Here is a 24,591-nt window from a genome sequence, read left to right as displayed (position 1 = left end):
CAGTGTTTGGTCATGTGAGAGTCCAGCAATATAACCACTATGCCACCTGCTGGTCCCTTCATGAATTTTTTGAAGATTCTCTTCACATAAAAGGTTTTTGAAGTTCCAATTTCTTACTGAATTGTGATAAACTTAACACAAAATATCCGTTACTAAAAATAAAGTTCACAATACATTAAGGTACAAATCAAAGTGTGTGACAGATTGATGCAACCCATTTCTTTGAGTTTCGAGCTCAGAATCACACACAATATCCCATTTTAATATCTGATTAAGCTTTTATGCAGACATTTTACCAAATGTAACAAATAGACGTAATTTGAATATTATCATTTAGCTAACAGTCTTACAATAAGCTCACTTAATTTTTATTACAAAGTCCTTTAGGCTAAAGCTATTGAATAATATTTATTATTATTGAAATTGGATTAATATTGGGGATGTTTCTAGGAGAAAGCATACATATTAAAATATTGTAAAGAATCATTCAAAGAAAATTCTACTTTTCCAAATAGAAAATAAAAAGAAATTTTGTAATTTAATTGACTTGATTAAAGATAAAGAAAATACTGGAATGTCAAGACAGTGTTACTGTAAAAGATTATCTTTTCATTCTTCATTCTCACAAATATAACTAGAATGTGATTATTTGGTATCTCTTCTATTAGGTGTTTCTCCTTTAGTAAGATTGTTTTGTCATTGTATGACGAGGGAGACTATTTCTACACAGTTACTAGGAAATGTTGAATTAAATTGTTTGTCTAGCGATCACAATTGTCCAAATAGACAGAAAGTAAATTCTTTCAGACATTTGTTATTTTAGATAATCCCCACTTCTTTTTTCATATATTACTACAGTTTATAAGAACACCTTTAGTAATATGCACTTTTCTGAATAGAAGTAATCTCCTTGCTTTACTGAATATCCTAAAAGACATATATGATTGAGCTATTCAAAATTTTTGTTACTTTCTTTTACGGATAATTATCTGCTATCACAGAATATGATAATAATAGTCTCTCACACACGACACTTTGACATATTCATAAAGTGTCTGTTCCTCACTGAAATATCTGCTACCCACATTGGGAAAAATATTTACATCTTCCCCAAGCACTGCTTTGCATCAAATGAAAATTGGTTTCATTTACCACTTATATTAAGAGTAATCCTCAGAGTGTCTTGCCAGTTCCTTGTGTTTCATTTTCTCTGTGAATAGTTCATCAAATACTCGCTTCTGCTTTGAAGTAAAATAGTTTATCCAATCATCTACCACTCCTAGAAAGAAAGGAAATGTATCGGATGAGAACCAATTTAAATGTATAGTATCCACAAGAGAAATCTGTCAGCTTCATAATAAAATGTTAAATGTGAACATTTGGTTTCTCTTGGTGATAAGATCATAAGGTATTATTCTTCATTTTCTCATCTGTTGTTTCTAATTTTTTCTGTAATGGTTTCATATTAATTCATACAGTTTGAAAAGTTGTTTCTTTTTTTTTCTTTCTTTCTTTCTTTTTTTTTTTTTTGAGAGCTTTTTGCTATAGGGGGCATGCGCTCGCCGGAAAGACAGAGACAGATATAGAGACAGAAAGCGAAAAATCACCCCCCAGGGGGGATGGCCACACCGCAATCCTTTCTCCTCCATTCTCTTCTCAGGATCTTGGGCACGCACGCACATGTGCCCAATGTGTGTTTAAGCTGCCAGGTCCAGGATTTGAACCACAGTCGACTACGTGGGAGTCCAGCAATATAGCCATTACACTAACTGCTGGTCCCAAAAAGTTGTTTCTTAAAAAGAGGGAACTTTTTCTTTTTAATCGCTAGAGGCCGATTGTACTCACCAGAGTCAGAAAGAGGGAAAGGAGAAAGCACCCTCTATGAGGAATGGTCACATCACAATTTCTTCTCTATTTCCCCCTCCTTTGGGGATCTTGGGGGTGCACGCACATGTACTCAGAATGTTTCTCAAGCTGCCAGGTCCAGGACTTGAACTGCAGTTCTGCCATGTAGGGTATGGTTGCTCTACCCATCAGGCTATGGAGCCAACACAGCAATTTTTAAGTATGTAAATATCATAGGCTTTACAATGGCAGGCAAAGCAGCTTCACACCTAAACTTAATGTGAACATGAAGCAGACAAGGTGGACACAGGTTGTGTCATTTATTTCCCCCACTGTGCTCTTCCATAGCAGAAGCTGTGCTAAGATACTGTCGGGGTAATTGCTCTCATTTTAAGGAAACTTATTTTACAAAATTGACAGCAGAGAACTGAAAACATAAACACCAAGTTACTTAAGCGACATCCTCAACTTCAGTCTAAGGTGTTTGGAAATGGAGAAAAGATATTTGGTTCATATGCTCCATCGGCCTCTCCTGATCATACAAATCGCCCTTCTCAGCCTTGGCCAAGGGTCCACTCCTCAGCACTGTCCTCACCTCCGTAATGTACCTTACACCAGCTCCTACCCTTGGATCTTGCTCAGCATGGTCTTTAGACATTTCAGTCTTTATCCCTGGGGTCTACATGTACTTAAGGCAGTGATACATCCTTTTTCTCCATTAAAGATTGTCTTATATGGTTGTCTATTATCTTTTTTTTTTTTTTTTTTTTTTGCCATTTAGCTTATAAACGCTTTCATGTTAGGGACTAAGATGTATTGTTTCTGTGTAATCCTGCAATACATAATCCAGATTGGTCAGCATCCAGTGGGTGCTCAATAAATATCTGTAGCTTGATTGAATGTCAGACAATATCAGCTACAGTAAAGAAGTAGACTGCAACCTAGGAATCTGGGGTGGTGTTAATTCCCGATCCCAAAAACTGAGTTTAAAAAGGAACTAAGAGGGTTAACTGGTGGTACAGCATTAACACAGTTAAACACACACACACACACAAGAGGGTCCGAGTATCACATCCCCGGGCCTCTCTGTGCATGCCAATATGGGCTGACTTAGGCTGGGAGTGGATCACAGTAGGAGGACCTTGTGAAGGCACCTGCCCCTCCCCCTTCTCTCTTGGCCTTCTTTCTCTTATGGAAGAAAATAAAAAACTAAAAAAAGAAAGAAAAGGAAAAGGAGCAAAGAGGAATGGAAAAGAGTAATAGCAGAGGGAAGATCTCAGAGTGAAGAAATGACATTACTTCTATACATACCAACTAGGACACGAGGCCAACTTCATGAGGTCAAAGTCCCTGGCCCAGAAAGAGCAGTATTAATGTTATTTCTTAATATTTTTCACCCTTCCTAGTTTTCTTTTCAGCTTCTGTATTAATTCAACTGAACCAGTTATCTTCTTTCACTCAGCCTGACTTGTGTTTCTTATTTCTGATTTGTTCTTTCAATCTGACATTCTTCTGCTTTTAAAACAAACAAACAAACAAACAAAAAACCACTACTTTAAAAAATAACATACTAGTTATCTATGTTGCTTACAGAAAATACAATAAGCAAAAGAACTTAAAACTTAGGGACCAGCAGATGGCATGATGGGTACGTCACAGGACTCCCGTGTAGTTGGCTGTGGTTTATGTCCCGGTCCCAGTGCCTTAAAACTCATGCCAGGCACATGTGCATACGTGCCCAAAATCCCATGAAGAGAATGGGGGAGAAGGGATTGTGGCATGGCCATTTGCCCTGAAGGGTGGTTTCTCATTTTCTGCCTCTGTTTCTCCAGTGAGTGCATGTGCCCTACAGCAAAAATCTCTCTCTAAAAAAAAAAAATAAGTTAAAAATTAAGGAAATATACATTGTCCCCAGATGTTTTTCTTTATGTGTGTGTGTGTGTGTGTGTGTGTGTGTGTGTGTGTATATATATATATACATTTAAAAATCACATAATTATATCTTCCTTTAAGTTATACTTTGATCACCTTCCTTGTTAATATGGATACACCTACAGTGAAAATTATGGCTGAGTAGAGTTAAGAGTGGCAACCAATGGGTCAAAGAGGAAATTAAAGAGAAATTAGAAAATATCTTGAGACAAATAAAAATGAAAACATGATTGAACTTATGAGTTGAAGCCAAAGTAGTACTATGAAGGAAGTTTATAGCAATAAATGCCTGCAGTAAAGAAAGATCTGAAATTAAAAAAAAAAATACTTTACACCTCAAAGAACTAGAGAGAAAAAAAAACAGGCTGAAACTTATCAGGAAGAAGAAAATAATAAACATTAGCACAAAAAAGAACAAAACAGAGGGGGGAAAAAAACAGAAAAAAGAAAACTAAGCTAGCTTATTGAAAAGAAAAACAAAATGGAAAAACCTTTTGGATAGACTAAGAGAAAATGGGAAGATTCAAATAAATCAGTCTGGATTCCAATCTTGACTCTAGTATTTACTAGTTGAATGACTTTGGACAAGTATTCAGGAGCTTGGCATTTCAGTAAAATGTGGGTAACAGAAATGGAAAGAGTAAAACGAATGGACTCTATTGGCCCATCCTTGTGTTAACTCCTCATGCAGTCCAGGTTTACTAGCAGGCGCTTTTAGTAACCATATCAGGGAGGGCATTTCCACCTCTACCACTAACCTGCACTTAAATCTAGCACAAGGAAAACACTTATTAGACAGAACTTAAATGCCTTAAAATTAATGTTGCTGGCTACAATTATGTTGATGTAATTTTGCTAGAGTTGCAGGTCAGAGATTAAATCTCTTCCCGACAGAGTAAAATTTGTAGCAAATTTGTAGGAAAACATGATGAAGACTGACTATTTTGTTAATCAGAATTTCAAAGGACAGCAATGATAAAAGAGGTCTACAGTAATACTAGGTGCCTCTACACATCAGAACTTCCGTATTTCTCACTGTCTTCTATACAGTCTCTGTATCTCTGCTTCTTTCTTTCCCCTTTGCTTATTTTGCCTTTCTTCCTGTGTATTTTTCTTTCTTTTTTTTAAAAAAATTATTTTAGTCATTTATTATTATTATCATTCTTTAATCTGAGCAGAGAAAGACAGAGAGAGGGAACGTGAGAAAGCAAGCTGCCAGGTCCGTGACTCGAACCAAAGTCAGCCCCTTCCTGTGTATTTTTCTAAGTTCTTTCTTTCTTCCCTTCATCTTCTCTCTCTAATCCTCCTAATCTTTTTCTTGATCCTGTTTCCTCCTCAGCCTCCCACCTCATCTTGCTCCTGTCCTCCAGTCTCAAACCTCATGGAAAGCCAGTCTTTAGTTGCCATTTTTTTACTTTCTCTTCAAATCCCTCCATCTGCCTTCCATCCCTAACTACAAAAACTGCTCTCAGAATTCATGAATAATAAACAAATTGAAATGTTGAATCCTGGCTTTCCTCCTAATTCTGGTTGGTCACTTCTTTTGGCCTCCCTTGTGCTGTTTCATTCCCACTATTGTTAGGGTCTCTTGGGCTCCATCTTGCATCGCTTTGTTCACTAGCCCTTCCCACTCGCCCTGACAAGTCTATCTGATCCCATGACCTGCTGATGACTTCTGAGATAACTTCAAAGATGAACTCCAGCCAACAGCAATCCCACTCTCACTATTTCAGTTATGACCCTCAATGTTTCCTACCTGAACTATTAGAACAGCAACTTTGACCCTCTTCTAGACAATTTTCTAGCCTGACTCTGTTGCTTTCTAGCACACAGGTATGATCCTATCAGTCAACGACCCCCTAACTCCTCCCACCCCCCACCTTTTTTTGAATTGCCGGAGGGTGCATGTGCTCACTGGGGGGTGGGGAGAGTAAAGCACTACCCCAGTGGGGTGTGGTCATGCAGCAACCTCTCTCCCTCACTTCTCTATCCTGAAGGGATTTGGGGCATGCACATGCACACACCCAGTGCGTTTCTCAAAGCACCAGGGCCAGTACTGGAATTGTGTTTGGCCATGATTGCTATGGTTCCCTTTAACCACTAGACAATGGATTGAACTCAGGCCCTTCTTAAAACAATAAGCAAATTGAGGGATTAGGTTGAAGAGCTCCTCACAATATCTATCAAAGTTTATGCTTTCTAGGACCAATCTTTATCACACTCATTCCATTTCCCATATCATATACATGGGAGCATGGAAAAGTAGAATTAAAATACAAGTTTATTTTGTTATAACTTTAAAAAAAATTCACACATAGCTTTATCATAACATGCATTTTTCCACAAATTTTGAAGACACCCCCTCATACCATTCTAGCACACGAGACTACTTGCTCTTTGTAAGAAATTTCATATAATTCCCTAGTGACTCTTGCTATTTGCTCTTGCTAGAATGTACTTCCTTCCCTTATTTATGTTCTTATTCACATTTGTTCATACTACTAGTATAACTGCTATCATCTTATATTACTGTCTGGATCATATTACTGTCTGGATCATAATCTTCCAAAAGAAAGGGCTGCATTTTATTCACCTTTCACATTTTAGTTTCTAGAAATAATAGTTTATACGGAAATATTTTCTGAACTGAATTTTCACCTCCCTTCCAGTCCTGGTTTTGCAACTATAAGGGAAGAAAAAATGAACTGCCAAAAGGAAAAATCATGATTTGGAAAATTAAGACAATATCTAGTTTATCTGAGTTGGCGCATGCTTACTTTGCAGGGAATTAATTCTGTTGGACCAAAGAAGTAACAAATACGTGTTTTCTAGTAAGAAATCTAAATACACCAATGCAGAACACTTTGCCTTTGTGAATTATATTAAACATCTTCCCCCTCCCCATAGATCAGGATAAAAATTCACATGGACTTCAAAACAATTCTATATTCAGATGTACTCCTTCCTTCTAACTTAAATCTCAGGAATTTATAGTAAAGACGTATTTCCTTATTTTTTTTGTATTTCTCTTCAGAGGAATGCTGTTAGGTAACAATTCCAGCTTTTCTCCCTACTGCTCACTTCTAGAGGGTGAGTTAACCTGGTCGTTAAGTTTGGGGAAATGACCCTCCATGCTCAGGAGTTTCTTCTCCCTCCCAGAGAGAAATGGTGGCTTGTACAACTTCCATCATGCAGTCAGGGCAGGGAGAGGATTGTGTGTGACTGGCTGCAACTAAGAATGCATGTTTGTATAATTCAGAGTCAATTATTAGCAAATACACAATGCTTCAGACACATTTCTTTGAATAGTTTTATTGGTTCTATGGAAATTCCAACTCTAGAATAGTGTAATGGCTATGTCGCTAGACTCCCATGTAGTCGACCGCGGTTCGAGTCCCGGACCCGGTGGCTTAAACTCACACCGGGCACGTGTGCGTGCGTGCCCAAGATCCCGAGAGGAGAATGGAGGAGAAGGGATTGCAGCTTGGCCATTCCCCTTGGGGGGGGGATTTCTTGATTTCTATATCTCTGTCTGTCTCTGTCTGTCTGGCGAGCGCACACGCCCTATAGCAAAAACCTCTCAAAAAATAAAAAAGAATTTCATTTAATAATCAGTCACTAAAGGGGTGACACTGCGCCATGCATTGTGCAAGATATGGAAAATGGGGGAGGGCAAGAGGAAGGGACCCGGGGGGAAAAGACCGAAGCAAAACAGTTAAGAGACACAGAAAGGGAAAATTATCTGTTGATGATAATGTGTATGATAATATCTTTAACTGGACTAATATACAATCTACTCATGCTGAGAAAATTCATTTTGCATGCTGTAATGATATACAGTGATTGGCTGTCTAAAAAATTAAAATTCATTCATTCATTTTTTAAAAGATATGGGGTATATGAACATAAAATGACAGGCTAAACATAGTACAATGGAACTACTTACTTCCAAATAAAAGCCCAGACAAAGCGCCTTATCTCTTCCTGCTTACCTTCCTTAAACACCATGTTCCTGTTGGTTGTGAGGGCACAGATGGTGCGGTTTAGACCACAGACTTCTCTGGCTGCATTATTTTTCATTTCACTGAAGCACATTTTCCAGGCAATCTTATTAACTTCACTGTTACTCACATTTATACTGAGGATAGTACTTATTTCCTTTATGCTTTTGTAGAGAGATCTTGAACAATAAGTAAATTTTTAACAAGCAAAACTCATATCCAACGCTAAATTAACCAGAAAGCAGAATTCATTGATTAATTTCCTTTTAAAGTTAATTTGGTTTAAATTTTGATTGTCAAACATTAGGAAGGATTTACTTTTTCTCATATCTTTGTTGAGTAGAATTAGAATGTATTTATCATGTTTATGCTCTTCCTGGCTTAGAACATAATGTAATCAGGATCCAGAAACAAGTGGAAGTGAAGGGAATTGTGGTAATTATGGCTTTGTGTGCCTGAGTTCTTTCCATTTTACAAAGTAGTCAAAGTAAGGCACGGACATATCAGACTCTGGAGGGAAAGAATTTTCTTTAGAAGAGTTTATTTTCACTACCGTTTCAGTGATATATAATTTTGTGATATGTAGCTAGACGGTCATGCCTCTTATTAAGCCTATTCACTTTTTTTCCTTATTTCTAATATTCTTATGTCATCAGGAAATATGGCATCAGAAATACACATCTTTCAAATAATTATGTTCTGACCACCGTTTTTGCTCTTCGGGAAACTAGGGAAACATCGAAACTGTATTATTTTCTTCCTGTAAGTGACATGCTTTTCATCGTTACATGTTTTTAGTGTAAAACATTTAAAAATTTCTTAATAAAAATGATTATTTTCACTTTTCTTAGTTCAAGGCTGAAAAATACAGTCTTAGGAATTTATCTGTGGTTGATATTATCCCTTTATTGTTGTTCAAGGACAGTCTTAAAAAAAACGTCCAGCACTTATGAGTAAAATATTATCATGCAAAATAACCTCTTCAGCAGTGATGACTAAAAATAAAAAGTGAGCAACTTCCCGTCATCACATGAGGTTGACTAGTTTGAAAGTAAACCCTAATAATTTAAAATACTACATAAACATGGTTCTGTGTGAGTTTATCACCCAGTTTAAATTCTAGCTAATCCCCCAAGCATAAAAGAGCTATTCTACTAGTGATTTCCAAAAGATCTGCTGACTTTTGATTCATTGAATAAACATTTATTAAGCCATTACTGTCTGCCAGACAGCGTGCTAGACATTTTGAACATTAAAGGTTTGAATAAATTAGAATATAATTAACTCTAAACTACCTGCGGGGTTTTTTTTTTTTTTAATTTTTATTTATTTTGTATGGCCTCAGCTTTGAGGAAACAAAGGGTAAGAATATAACCATAATGGACTTTTAACACGACCGTGGTGTCATTAGAGTTAGCCCAATTTTCTAGTCCACAAGGTCACATAAAGAGGACTGGTGCTTAGAAAAGCTGCCCTGATCGCTTCTCATCAGCCGCCTCAGGCTGTTTCAGTCCCTCACATCATTCCTTCCTCGAAATATTCCAGATTATCATAGCAGTTACAAAGGGGTTCATTTTCTGAGAATGATCCAACTTTTCCCAGAGACAAACAATTAGTGGAAGACTGATTTTTCTCTCACGCAAGTTTAGGAAGTAACTAGTCACCAGTGCTCCAGTCTGCTCACAACCGGCCACCTACCTCCACCTCCAGCCTGCAGCCACGGCCAGTGCTCCTGGACGATGTCGCCGCCTACCGGTGCCAGGGGAAGCCCCGGAGACAATCGGGATAGCCCAGGCTTCTGTGGCCAGAGGCTGGGCAGGGATAGAGAGAGTGATGCACCCCATGGTTAGGTATAATTGACCTGTCCATTACGGTTTTTCAGTAGAAATTATATTGCACATGATTCAAAGCAGACTTAATGAATACATTTTTGGAGCATAGCCTAACCAATGATTTGAGAGCCAGGTGTCTAAAAGGACTTAAGTCACCAAGAAGAATGTAAAGAAACGGTCTGCTATGCCTTCTTACTAATATAGGAAAGTGAGTTAATATGCTTGAAAGACGGTTTTTAAACGAGTTAGAAGATTTAAATGATGGTTTTTGCTCATTTTAAAGTCAGAGTCTCATTGTCCAGGTCATTCATTAGTAGACCTGTGGTTTTAAAGAAAATGTAGCTTCTAAACTGGAGATCTGAAACCTTCCTTTTCTGGGAAATCCTTTTCTCTGCACTCTTCAGTTAATTACAGAATTATCCCACCACCTGCTGGACTAAACATGTGCTTAAATTGCCTTCCCTCTCTTATCCAATATAATACCCTCCCCTGAATGCTACTGAAGAGGTGCTCATTCTCACTCAACTCAAGTGGATCGGGGAGAGTCAGAAATCTCACTGCTTCCTAGAAATTTCCAGAACTCCTCCCTCCTGTTAACTTCCAGTCTTGCAGACCAAACCAAATGGGGTCACTCATGCTAACGTTCCATGTCACCAAACAGAAACTAAGTTGTTATGAGACTTTCTGAGAACTCACAAGAGAAATAACAACCAAATTTCCCAGTCCAATTGATATGATTAGGTAGTTTCCTCTACCTTTAATCCTTAAAACATAAAGTGACCTAAAGTGACGTAATGTGAACCAATTGGTTATTTTCCTGTTTTTCTATTTCTGTATTCCTCACTTATGAGAAAAGTAACTTTGAAATGATCTACCTACTTTTTGTTCTCTGTGCTTTCTTTAGCTTTTCTGTCTATGAAACCGAACTGTTCTGCTCAGCTTACCAGAGTACTTACTCTACTTTATGAAATGAAGTGATTTCTGCATTCTAGACTCCTGAATAAAGCCAATTAAGATCTTTAAGCTAAATGTGTGAGTCTGTCTTTTGACACTAGGCTTCTTTGAGATGCATGTCCTTTAAATATATCCTTCTTATTTCGGTCTCATATCAACCTGCTAGTGTCTATTCTATAATTACTGAAAACACTGATTTTAGATCAAAATCTTCTGTGTCACTGTAGGTCTTGCCCACCATCAGCTGGAGTGATTTTTTTCTTTTTCTTTTTTGGAGAGGTGTTTTGTTTTTTTATTTTATTTTATTTTTTGCTATAGGGCGCAGGTGCTCGCCAGAAAGACAGAGAGAGACAGAGAGATAGAAAGCGAGAAATCACCCCCCAGGGGGGTATGGCCATGCCACAACCCCTTCTCCTCCATTCTCCTCTCAGGATCTTGGGCACGCACGCACATGCGCCCGGCGTGAGTTTAAGCCACTGGGTCCGGGACACAAACCGTGGTTGGCTACATAAGAGTCCAGTAACATAGCCATTATGCTAACTGCTGGTCCCCAGCTGGAGTGATTTTAATGCCTAGCTTCTATAATCCCTACTCTGACCATTTTTGTCCCTTTTTATTGTATATTCACTTCCTCCCCCTGGCTAACCCCCTCAACAGTTTCCTTGCGAAAAGTTTTAACTTCCTTACCCTGTTATTGCTAAGTTTCATTACCTTAAAAAAAAAAAATCCATTATTGAATCAAAACACTTCACCTTCTTTTCTTCTCTGCTGTTGCCGCTGAGTGCCTCCTGGAGAAATGTGTGCAGCTCTGTCTGTGTACCACCGGGAGTTCATTTGTTACAACCTTAAGGGCTCCAAGGCCGCCTAACAAACCACTTACCTACATTAAACAGGGTATTCTTCACATCAGCTCTTTCAAGACTTCCACACTTTCTGCAAACCTTCTGCCCCTCTCTTATAATGAGCATCTTAATTTCTACTTTCTAGAAAGTACTCTGTATAATTGTTTTACAGGAAAGCAAAACTCTTTAGTAAAAAGTGATCTAGGAAATACAGAATATTAATGTAAGATTGCAGAAGTAGCTATAGGGGAAAAAAGGAGTTAAATGATAAAATATTAAATTTACTGAGATAATCTGTCAGGTTTTTGCCAGAACACAGTTTATAGTGATTGTTTAATTTGAAAATATTAAGCGTAATTATATACTATATGAATAGTTAATGATATGATTAGATAAATGTCTACCTAGCTATATCTTTTTATTGTAATGTTATGTCCTATAACTATGTAACTCATATCTCTGTTTCTGTTTGGAGATGAGTACACAATATTATGTATCTCAGACATAAAATCACTTCTTTAGATAAATACCTGCCTGCAAAATTTGTATCCTAAAGTAAAATTATTTATAGTCTTCTGTGTCTAGAATAATAAGTGAGCAGATTTTGACAACATATTAGAGTTATTTCTTGACTTGAACCTCTTAATAATCCTATGAAAAGGTAACTAGGTAATTTTATTTTTCCTGTTTTATGTTAGGAGTGTAGGTCTCAGAATGGTTAAAATACTTGTGCAAAGTCACACAGGAAATAAATTGTAGTCAGGACTTGATGTCAAGTTTTCTCTGTCACCTGTCCTTTCTACTATATCATGCTATCATTTGCAAGAAAAATAACCCTTCCCTCAAGAATTCATTGAACAACATCCCTGAAACAAAGCCACATACATATAAACACCCAGACACAGAAAAAACTCCATCTTATAAATAGGAAACGTCATCTAATGATTTAGTGACTACTCCTGGTGGCGGCAAGGTTTGTCCAGGTTGAATCACCCAGACACAAAATACTTAAAGTAAAATTCAGTTGCTACTGAAATTCATTCTCCTATGAAAGTAAAGGAGTATCACCTGGAATATTCTTCCCAGTGATACTCTGCCCCTCCTAGGTAGTCTACTGTGATTCCTTTGGTGGTGGTACTAAAGGTGGATGCTCAGCAAAAGCTAGTAAGCTTCACTCTGTCTGGCTGCCATTTTTAAGGCTGTATCCACTGGGAAATAATCTCTAGAAGAAGAGCAGGACTAGGCTTGCTCTACTCGAGCCTGCTCAGGCCATGTCTATGCCCATAGTGAGCCTTGCATTTGGGTACTGCACATTTACAGAGACGAAGCCAAATTAGAGTTTATTCAGCAGTGAGAGAGGGGTGGTGAACCCTAGCATCCAATGGTGGAAGACAAAACCAGCATTACTCTTCTCGAGGAAAAGCAAACTCAAGATCTGTTTCTAAAAAATAATTTATATATTTAAGCTCTGCTTACTCCAAAAATGGAAGTGAGGCAGAGTGAAGTATGCTGTCTTCAAATATTTAAAAGGCTATCATGTGACAGTGGAATTAATAACCAGGAAGATTTTCTTTTTGGAGGGGGAGGAACTGGATGGATTTCGACACAGTGGTAAGAACAAAGATTTTGGTTCTGCCACTGGAATTTAAATCTTAGCCCTGCTCCTTGGTAGTTATGCATCTATGGATAAGTAATTTGGCTCCCAAGGTTTGCATTTTTCTCGCTTATAAAATAGGATAATAACATCTACTTCACAGCGTTCTAGTGAAGATAAAATGAGATGATGTTTGCATAGCACTTAGCTAAGTGTCTGCGTCACATGGTAAGCACACACTAAATCGCAAGAATTTTTTTTGTTTTTTTAACATCTTTAGCAGTTCCAAGATGGAATGTTGAGGAGTGGTGAATCTGCTATCAGGGTTAAGATGTTCAAGGTAAGCCTACACTACCCTTGAGGATGTTGTAGAGGGGATTCGAACATCAGGTGGGTATTTTTATGAGATAAACTTTACCTGAAACTTTCTGATTTCACTAAATGTGTTAAAATCCTGTGAACACAGCATATTCTCCTAAAGAAAACAGAGTGAAAGAAGCAATGCAGCTGACTGGTGAGTTATCAATGTCCTCTTATTAAAGTTATACTTGCTATGACCTCTCTGAAATTAACAAGGTAAGTGTATAATACTGCCGGTAAAATAGCAAAATTAGCAATTAAGATCTCCTCTAAGCCTATTAAGAGAGTTCTCTGGGTATGCTTCATTTCTAAATCACATCTCTCCTAAATTCTGCAATGTCTTGGTATATTATTTTTGTTTAATGAAAGGCTTGGAAATTCAAAATATTTTGTATTTTATTTTATTTTTTAGAGAGAATTTTTTGCTATAGGGCCTGTGCACTTGTCTGAGAGACAGAGAGAGGCCACGAATTAGTGTTGGCCACACAGGATCAGTGTTGACCACACGGAAGTCCAGTGAAGTAACCACAGATGGTGCCTGCTGGTTCCCAAAATGCTTTTTTTAAGTACTTCAGACACCACTGAGTCAGAAGGAAAGGAATAAATTCAGAGGTCCTGTATGGTCGCAGTGCCAACGTGTGCTCCATAACTCAATCAATTCGCATTGTGTTGTGGTATTTTCGGGATAAGTTAATTTCTGTTCATTTTCTTCAAATCAATTGTTTCATAGTTTGCTTATTTGTTTGGGGGAACTTGTGTGTGTGTGTGTGTGCACATTATATGTCCTTATCTGTGTTATTTTATTTAATTGTGTTTTACTTTTTATGCAGATATACAGAAGGTATGTTTCAGGCTACCTGTTCAGTTTCAGTTAGATTTCTTTGCACTCCAATCAATGCATAATTATCTCACTGGGAAGACCCATGGTTCATGAAAAAAAATGTAAAAAGTCACCTGTACAGAATTAATCTCTATTTTGAAAACATTAACACCAGCTCAATACATAATCACTAAAATGTACTAAAAAGACTGTAAATAAGCAAAGTGTGAAAGAATTTCTTTAGAAGAAATAAAAGAATAATCTATTTAACATGTTTTTTTGAATAGGCAGCCAGGATCCATTTAAACTGTTGGAAAATGCTTTCATTTTGAGCAAGAAATTTCACTGTATGCTGAATGAATATAAATCATTGTCATACTTACAATCTTCTCTTAGAAACAACTCTAAAAACATACTTTCAGTGCAGAGAAGATTTGGGTTATCACTTGAGAAGTAAAATAGAAAAACAGCTGTAACTTTTGGATTTCTAATGGTAGATAATCTGTTCCTGTGTGTGTGTGTGTGTGTGTGTGTGTGTGTGTGTGTGTGTGTGCCCAAAATCCCAAAAGGAGAATAGCAGAGAAGGGATTGTAGTGTGACCACCACAGCCCCCCGCCCCCGAGTCCCCTACCCCATGAATGACTTCTCACGTTCCCTCTCTCTGTCTCTCTGTTGCTCTCCCATGCACCTGATGGAAAAAAATCTAAACAAAACAAACAAACAAAAAAACAAATTTATTCTCAGATAGAAATAACTGCAATGAAAAATATTTCCTGAAAAGAAAAGAAATAGCAGCTAAATTTACCTGTGAAAGTCACAATTTGTTTTGCAGCTTCAGCTGATAATTAAACAGATGACACCATTGTCTCTCAAAACTTAACATACATAAGAATCATCAGAGGATCTTGCTGAAATGCGTATTTGATGCAGGAGGTCCAAAATGAGGCCTGGTATCCTGCATTTCTATCGCACTCTCAGATGATGCTGATGTTACCAGTCCACCAAACATACCTTAAAATCTCTAGGCTCAATTTGGTCCTGCTGTTTAGGGACAGACATGAGAAGAACTTCATTCATTTGTAGGACAAAATTACTTTCTTACTGTTACAAAATTGACTCTTACAAATTGTCTATTCTTATCTATAGGAAGAATAATATCGCACTGCCATAGAATAGTGTTTAAGTGCTGTGCATTGGGACTGGATCAATCATGGTCAACAGGAACTTGAATTCCAGTCCAGGGACAAGAACACTGGCCATGTGAGTGTGTGTACCCCAAATCCTGAAGGGACAGAGAAACTGAGAAAAGAGGACTGCAATGTGACCATGTTCCCTTAAGGGATGCCTTCTCTCTCTCTCTTTCTCTCTCTCTCTCTCTCTCTCATACATATACCCTCTGTCAATTAAAAAATTAATTAATTAGTGTTTTAGAATTTTTTCCTACAATTTAATCCCAAAATTAAAGGAATCTGAGATACTCTGCCAATTCCCATGAATCAATAAGTTTTTACTGTACCCACTGTATACCAGGTAGTGGTGGGCAGTGTTCCAGGTCTAATGACGGTGGTGGAAAGCAAGACAGACGAGGGAGACAGGCATAAATGTGCTCTCACAATGCAATGCCATGAGGGTTAGAATAGGGAAGCATACAGAACAATAGAAACCAATGGAAAACCAATGTGAGAAGCTGAAAAATCAGGAGTATTTTCCATCGCTGTCAAAATTGTGAAAGTACCAGATGTTCTACTCACTTTTTAACTGGCACAATATAGTCACATTTTATTTAGGGAACAAAGTGTTTGCTTAGTCCTTTTTTAATTTTTTACATTTTGCTATATATATCACTTGCTCTCATGGGGTGGCGGGGGGGAGGGGTGGGAGACAGAAAGAAAAAGTGCGAAAGTATCCCCAAAGGGGGAATGGCCACACTGCAATTACTTCTCCTCTATTCTTCTCTCGGAATTCTGGACGTGCAAACATTCATGCCTAGTATTGTTCAAGCCATCAGGTCCAGGACTCGAACTGTGCAGTTGGCCATGTGGGCTCTGTCTGCCTTAACCACCACACTACTGACCCTGTCGAGTCATTTGTAATAGCCATCTTTCTGTATCATGATCATAGTCCAGGTATCATGCGGGCCCACATGAGTAGCACCTGCTCCTCTTTACCTGGAAATACGTAAAGGCCACAATGTATGGGAATAAAGCGTCACCACTCCAACATCCTCTCCCTATCCCAAGGGATAATTGTAGAGAAAGTCAGCATATTAGGTTTTTCTAACTGCCCTAGGCTTCTGGAGCAGATTCACAGAACTCCACGACCAATTTCGTTACAGGAGAAAGGCAAAACTATGGCATTTTGCTGCTGGTTGGTTGAGAGTACTTTCATTTGGGCAGAAGAGTAGATGGTGTGCACAGAGGCATTGTGGTCTTGGAGTTATAATCACACGATCTTCTTTGCTTTATGTATATTTGACTGGTAACTTTTCTTTTTTTTTTTCCTTAAGAGAGATTTTTTTCTGTAGGGTGCGTGCACTCACCAGAGAGACAGAAAGCAAGAAATCACTCCCTGGGGGGATGGCAATGGTACAATGCCTTCTCCATTCTCCCCTCAGGATTTTCGGCATATAGGCAGACATGCCCAGCTAAGTTTCAAGCCTCCAGGTCTGGAACTCAAATCATGGTTGGCCATGTGGGAGTCCAGCAACGTAACCATTATGCTATCTGCTGGTCCCTTGTTTTTAAGTTTAGAGTATGACTACCTTGTTTGAATTTGGCTTAATTACTGGCAACTTAATACTGTTGTCCCATGTAAGTTGTGTTACCTTGACAAAGGCATTAATCTCTTTTTAAAATTTTCTAATCAAAACAATTTATACATATGTCTCAAAAGAAAATCAACTTTGACCTTAATGTCATACCATGAAAACAAAAATCACTTGGCATGTTAATATAGTTACATCTAGTCTTTTTTTATGTACGTATATTTTTAACTAAATTGAGATTAGTCCATACATGTGAATTTTCTTCTTCTTTTTGTAATCGCCAGAGGGCATATGTGCTCACCAAAAAGAGACGGAGAGAGGAAAAAGAAGAGGAAGCACTCTCCGATGGGGCATGGCCATGCCGCAATCCCTTCTCCAGCTCTCCACTCTGCTGGGGTTTGGGCATGCACGAGCATGGGCCCAGCATGTTTTTTAAGCTATGATTCAAATTCTAATTGTAGGATCTGATTCCATTAACTACTAGTTCATCGGACTGGGCCTGAAGTACATGGAAAATACGGTTTATACTTAACATTATTCCATAAACATTTCTCCATGGGGAAAAAAATTAAATAAGAAAAATACGAAAACAAAATATTCTTTTAAATAACCATTCATTTTTTTATAGTAATAGTGTGTGCATTTTTAAAATGGCCTAGATAAGTATGCTGTCGTGTTTTATGTAAATATTTACTTATTTTCCTGTATAATTCCTTGCAAAAATGAGGTATAAAATATAAGTTGCATTTACACAGCCACTTTCTTTCATGTATTACATTTATTTATATCTTCCATGAGAGAGAGAGAGAGACCCCTAACTATGCCTTCATGCTGCTTTCTAGCCCCAGTCTCAGTCAGCCAGGATCCCCAGCCCAGCATGCTCAGGGACACTTCACAAAGCAAACTCAGAACCTTGCCCTGTGTCCTTAGTACCACAAAACATTGTTACCACTCCACCACTATGGCTGCCCCTCTGCCACTTTCAAGCCATGTGACAGATCGAAACTCTAAGCCCTATTTTGTAAGATTCCTGAACCTCCACCCTTAATCCTCAAACTTACCTTCCCTTGCATTTGATTAATATGGGTAGCATGCCATAATTCAAATGAATTGGAATTAATCTTAGCTTACAATACAGTTTTAGCTCTTCAAGTTTAGAAATGTCTTCCAATTCAATAGGAAATTTTAGAATAATTCTAGTGTTGGGAATGTTCTCAATGACTTTTTGCAACCTGGCGAGTGCCTTTATACAAAAATAAAATTAAATGAAATTTTAATTAAATGTCAGTCTTGATGAAATGAATATAGAAAATTAGCATGCTATAAAAACAATGAACACATTCATTTTATTATAAATAATTATTGTCTCCTGACACCCATTGAAACCTGTTGAAACACTTGAGATGGTAATTCATTTCATAGGTAAAATCACATTTTCAAGAGCATGAAGCAATGTAAAAACTGTACGTTCTGTTTCTTCAGCTTGAAGTAGTCATCTAAGCTATCATTTACTCAAAATCCTTTCTCCAGTTCAGATTCATGTAACCCTTTCCATACATTATTCCTACTTATCTTGCATGCATCTCCATCTTAAACTGTCTTTTAGGTTCTCAACCCCTGGTCAAGTTGCTCAACTCTCTCTATCTCCTCATGATATACCCAGTTCCTTCCTCTATTCGAGCTCACCACATAAGACAGTTGTCATTGCTTGTGTACAGTCTATCTCTAAACTTCCCCCTTGAATGTATACATTGGGCTGTTGGAAAAGTCATGACGTGTTTCTCTATCCAAAAATGTACTATGACTTTTCTGGCAACCCAATAGTTATTTTGATATTTATTTTATAATATTTGCATTGTATATGCGATAAGAATTAATAACAATGGGGCCAGCAGTTAGTGTAATGGCTATGTCGCTGGACTCCCACGTAGTCGACCGTGGTTTGCATCCCAGACCCGGTGGCTTAAACTCACACTGGGCGTGTGTGTGTGTGTGCCCAAGATCCCAAGAAGAGAATGGAGGAGAAGGGATTGTAGTGTGGCCATCCCCCCTGGGGAGTGATTTCTCTCTTTCTTTCTCTCTGTCTCTCTCTGTCTTTCTGGCAAGCGCACACGCCCTATAGCAAAAGCCTCTAAAAAATAATAATAAAATTATAAATTCATTAATAAATATCACAATCTTAAATATGTATCTCAAACAATCAGGTTTTAAAATGGTCAGTTAGGACAACATCTTAGTCTACTCTCATGTGTTTACAGAAATACCTGACAGTGTGACTTACAAAGAACAAAGGTTTATTTGACTCACGATTTGGTGGCTAGAAATTCCAAAGGTGTGGTGCTCTCATCAGGTCAGCTATATCATGATATGGCCAGCAGAAGCAGAAAGGCTGGTGGGCACGTGCAGAGAGCGTCCTGGAGGTGGCCATCTTGCTTTCATAACAAACTGCTCTGGTGAGAACTAACCCCTTCTCACGAAAGCTAGAATTCCCTGGGCCTGTGAGACATCACTAATCGATTCATGACCAGGATGTCTCCCTGAACCAATCACTGCCCATTAGGCATCACTACTTTACCTACTAGACCCCACCTCCCAAAACTATTACACTGAGGACCAAATTGTTAACACATGAGCTGTAAGGGGTAAATCATTATTTAAAGCCTAGCAGATGAGTTAAATTGAAAGTAACAATCGTGGCTTTCCTTACTTACTAAGATATTGCAAACAAGAGTCAAAGAGAGGCACCAGATCCTCACAGTTTCATTTTCCCCATGGAATGGTAGCAGGTGAGAGTTGGTGTATCTAGTGCAGATGAGAGTATTATTCTACTACCAGGGAGCCTGAAGCAGAAGGCTCCTGCTTCTTCCCTCTCAGGTCAAAAGTGGAAAGGCTTGGGAACCAGCAGTTAGCGTAATGGCTATGTCGCTGGACTCCCACGTAGTCAACCACGGTTTGTGTCCTGGACCCGGTGGCTTAAAACTCACGCCGGGCGCGTGTGCGTGCGTGCCCAAGATCCCGAGAAGAGACTGGAGGAGAAGGGATTGCGGCGTGACCATCCCCCCGGGGGGTGATTTCTTGCTTTCTGTCTCTATGTCTCTCTCTGTCTCTCTGGCTAGCGCACGCGCCCTACAGTGAAAATCTCTCCAAAAAAAAAAAAAAAAAAGTGGAAAGGCTTGTGTCGAGGTGGAGAACACTGTCTTGGTCAAGGCTCCTGATACCAAGGCCTCCATGTGGAAGTGCTGAATTAGGAATGTAGACGTGCTATGAGCAGTGCTATCTCAAAGGTTAAATCCTTGACTACAAGTCACTCTGGAAAATTACAATGAATTTTGCTATTTAACAAGGTTAGTGGACAGGTTCTCCTCTTTTGGTCTGCCAGGCAAAGTCTTGTAATTGTTGCTAGGTATGAAGGATCACACACAGGAGGTTGTCCTGGAGTCAGACTATTTAATGCATGTAACTTATAAGGGGATTTCAAAGTACATAAAGCTAAAAGTTATAGAACTAACGGAAGAAATGGACATAGCATACTTATGAGGCTTTAACACTTATTTTTTTTTTTTGTAATTGACAGCACAAACAGCTAAATTATTAGTAAGGACATACTTGAGCTAATAAACATTTTTAGTACACTATTGCTAAGAACTGCAGAATGTATGTCCTTTTAAAGTACTCATGGAAGCTGGGTCATAAAGTAAGTCTTAATAATGAAAAAAATGAAAAGTCATATATAGTATATTCCCTGATCATGTCAAAATAAAATTATAAAGAGAAAAAAAACCTAGAAAACCCCCCATATATTTGGAAATTTTTAAATATACTAAATAGGACATCATTTAAGGAAGAATTTGGCCCGCCAATGACCTGGTGGCTAAGGCGGCTGGATCCCTCATGGCTGACTGCACAGTCCTGGACCCAGTGGCTTGAAAAACATGCTTGACACATGTGCCTCCATATCCAAAACCTTATACAGAGGTAGAAATGGAGGAGAAGGGGTTGTGGTGTGATCATTTCCCATGTGAGGTACCTTCTTACTTTCTCTTTCTTCTCTCTTTCTTTCTAGTAAGTACATGTGCCCTCTGCAAATGAAAAAACAAGAATCACAAGGGAAGTAGAAAATATTTTGAATTAAAAAATAATAAAAGCACAATAAAGTAAGTCACTCTTACTTCCATTCCTCAGTTCCCAAATTCAAATATTCTGAATATTATCCAAACATACAATGGGAGAAATTGGTCACTATGTAAACATATACTACATCTTGTTAGACGGTACTCCAACCTTTAAAGACGCTGTTTCTTGGACAGTCCTCTTAATGAGTGTCTGTTAGGTCATAACAACTTTGTGTAAGACAGTCAATTCTAGACCAATTTTTCTCAAACATTTTTTTTATTATCTCCCATCACAACTCCCAAGGAAATTTTTAAGACATTGTCCCCTTATTATTGTAATGTGTAAGAATTATTTTGGTCCCTAGAGCCAACATTTGTCTGATTTAAGAACATTATAGAATGATATCATTCCTATTAAGAATGTATGTTCCAGAAGATAGGGTAAAGAGTTTAATGTTAATTTCACTGGCATGGGGTCCTTTCTCTCTCTCTCACTCTCACTCTTTCTCTTTTTCTTTCTTTCTTCTTCTTTTCCTTCTTTCTTTTTCTTTGATTCCGGAGGGCAAGTAAATAAATGTGAAAGAGAAAGAGAGAGAGTAGAAACATCCGGAGTGGGCCCTGGTCATGCTTGAACTCTTTTTCCTCCATTGCTCCATCCCACCAGGATCCTGGACACGTGTGCATGTGCTAGGCATGCTTTCAAGCCTCCAGGGCTGGGATCTGAACCACAGTCGGCCATGTGGTATTTGGATCCCTATGTACAGAGCTAAACTGCAGTACTACAGGCCCAGCTTTTTGGAATGCCTTTTAATCTATCGACTACTTTGTTGATCACGAAAACAATTCACAAATATTGAGGCTGATTTTTTTTTACATCCATGCCCAGAAACATTCACTCCTGGAGTAATGAAATAACTTTCCCTTTATTTGTAGAAAATAATGAACAAAGGGCTCATTTTTCCATATTTTCAAAATAAAAAAAGCTGAATATGTATTATAAATTAATCACCTTACATCTGTAATTCTTCATACCACCAAGAATCTAACTGCATACTAAAACTAATACATTTTCAAGCAAAAATACAGTCGATGACTTACCATTATTTTCATTTTAGCTTTAGGGGTAATTCATAAGTAATTAATGTCTTTAGATTCTTAATACCTGGTTTTGAAAGCCTAAACTAAAATAAAGTAGAACAGCAGGACTCAGTAAAATCTCTACATATTTATTGACTTAGTGATAGTTGGTTAAAAGTTAAATCTGTTTTCCTCATATGCTCTGAGACTAGCTTAGGATAACCCACATTTATACGTGAGCTCTGCCTTTTCTTCTTTTCCTCCAAATGATTTGGCTAAACACCATGCAAATTTTCCATTAGGTAATAGGACGTCCTTTCCTAAAATAGCTGTAGCCCAAAAGGTTATGTTATGTGAGAATGATGTCAGATAATTAATAAGGAGATATGGACAAAGTATCTTGATCAATTTCTGAGAAGAAATGTACCAAAAAAGACAGACCAAGGTCACTTTTCCTGATATCACTCCCTCTGAGAATGTGTCTGGCAGAACTGGGCCAGTAAAGCCCAAGGGAAATGGGAGTTCGGAGCAATTATCTAAATAATTCAGACAAGAAGGTACACTTGGGCTTTTCAAAGTCACCCACATAAGCAGAAGGGGAATCTAAATCTTTTGCATCTTGTCCAGTATTTATTAAACTGTCTCCATGACACACATACTAATACTGACTTATTACAAAAAGAAACAATCTTATCACTGAAAAAAGCAGGGTCATGTATATTAATCATATTAAACAAATACTCAATTTCCTTTCTACTTTGCCCAACAGATAGTTTCTTCCATTTCCATAAGAGGTACTTAGAATGTTCTTACATTATATTCATACCAATCATATTTTTTTATTTCTAAAATATTTCCCATACTAAATAGCATGACTTCATCAATAAGGAAAAAAAACTGATTATGGATACAAGATAACGCAGACATAGAAAGGGAATGGCGTCACCCACTCACTTCTCGAAAATAAGGAGACTCCACAAGCTATATTTTTTTAAAAAATCGTTTTATTCGCAGAGTACATTTCCAAATCTTCTCCAAGTAAGGGAGGTAGAGAAATCAAGATTTCCTAAACCTTCTCGTTGCCAGCCATAATTACAATGAACACACCAACGAAAAAGACATGTTTTTACAGCAGACCTCCTCCTATGACATTGCATTTAGATTCTGTGGAAAGAAACAACCAGAACCAAAAGAGATAGATACTATTTTTTCAAGTCATACTATAAAAAGTACCAATTATTTTTTTAACCTGCTATATTATATATGAAACTCAAAAAAAAAAAGGGCATTGATTTCCCCCCACACTTTATACCAATAGAGTTTAGCTTATTAGGAAGAAGCAGTTCCAGATACACTTAAAAGGCAATTTCAATTTTATAGTCTCATCTAAAATCTTTTCCAGGATTATTATACCCATTGACTAGTGATCAAACTACATTGTATGAGAAGGAAGAGGATTGAAATTTTCTATTTCCTTTTTGCCTCCAGCCTTTGAAACTTCCCTCTTGAAAAACACTTTGCACAAATATGCAATAATATATGATGTGCAAGAACAGAGATAAAAAGAACAAAGAGAAAATTTCCCCCATCACTTTTCAGATCAACCATGCTGTATAGTAAAGGGTTTCGGTAATATTCCAGACTTTTAAAAAATGAAGCAAGTTTTCAATGGTGCTATCTTTGCCTGTTTGCTCTCCTTCCTTCTAGTTTCTTTGACTATAGTGTCCCCTAGTGACCACCAACCATCTTCAATCCAACTGAATCCTGTGTACTATAGGGGGAGTGTTTATAGTAACCTACCAACAGTAAAGCCCAATGGGTTGGTGCTTGAGATTGAATACAAAACAGGGACAGATTGATTCCTTGCTTCTCCAAATAGTAGGATCTGCTGGAAAACCAAATTCCTAATCTATGACTCCTCCTATAGCTATCACCTAAGGAGCTTTCTATCAGAAGGTTCTACGACTTCAACAAAAGATATTTACATTATGTTATCAGACTTCTCCAAGGCCTATATGCTATTGTGTATTTCTACAAAATAGTCTCATTTGTTACATTTGTAAGAGTTCTTGCTGATGTATAAAGATACAATTCAGAACAGACACTGATACATCTCTAAAGGACATCCACAGACGTCCAGACATCCGGTAAGGGAATACATAATGACGTGGGAGCCGAGCCACAAAAAATTAAGGCACCCTCTGCCACTCTCCAGCCCCACCCAATCATCCATCTCCCTTTTCCATGGACAAATGCAAGGGGTGTGTGTGCACACGTGTGCACATGTGGATATATGTACTACACTACAATGCATGGAGAAATGCAGCTCAGTCCACCTAAGTGATGATGGATACTAAGACTCAAGAAATTGTGGGGGCAGGAGATTAAAGCTTTGGAACTCTGGTGTACACAGCATAGGGGGACCATGTTCCAAAGCGTTAAGATTAGAGGTGACACT

The 24,591-nt window shown here is 38.0% G+C and overlaps 1 pseudogene; it reads right to left on the bottom strand.

Annotated features, from left to right (window-relative positions):
* Window positions 1–264: 264 nt before the first annotated feature.
* On the bottom strand, window positions 265–22,166 carry LOC114009010 (sulfotransferase 6B1-like; annotated as a pseudogene).
* Window positions 22,167–24,591: the final 2,425 nt, after the last annotated feature.

The sequence above is a fragment of the Tupaia chinensis genome, unplaced genomic scaffold (assembly GCF_000334495.1).
Source record: "Tupaia chinensis unplaced genomic scaffold, TupChi_1.0 Scaffold000434_1, whole genome shotgun sequence".
In the NCBI taxonomy this organism is placed as follows: Eukaryota; Metazoa; Chordata; class Mammalia; order Scandentia; family Tupaiidae; genus Tupaia; species Tupaia belangeri.
Note: the sequence above shows the minus strand (reverse complement) of the source record. Positions and strands in the feature narration are given on the sequence as shown.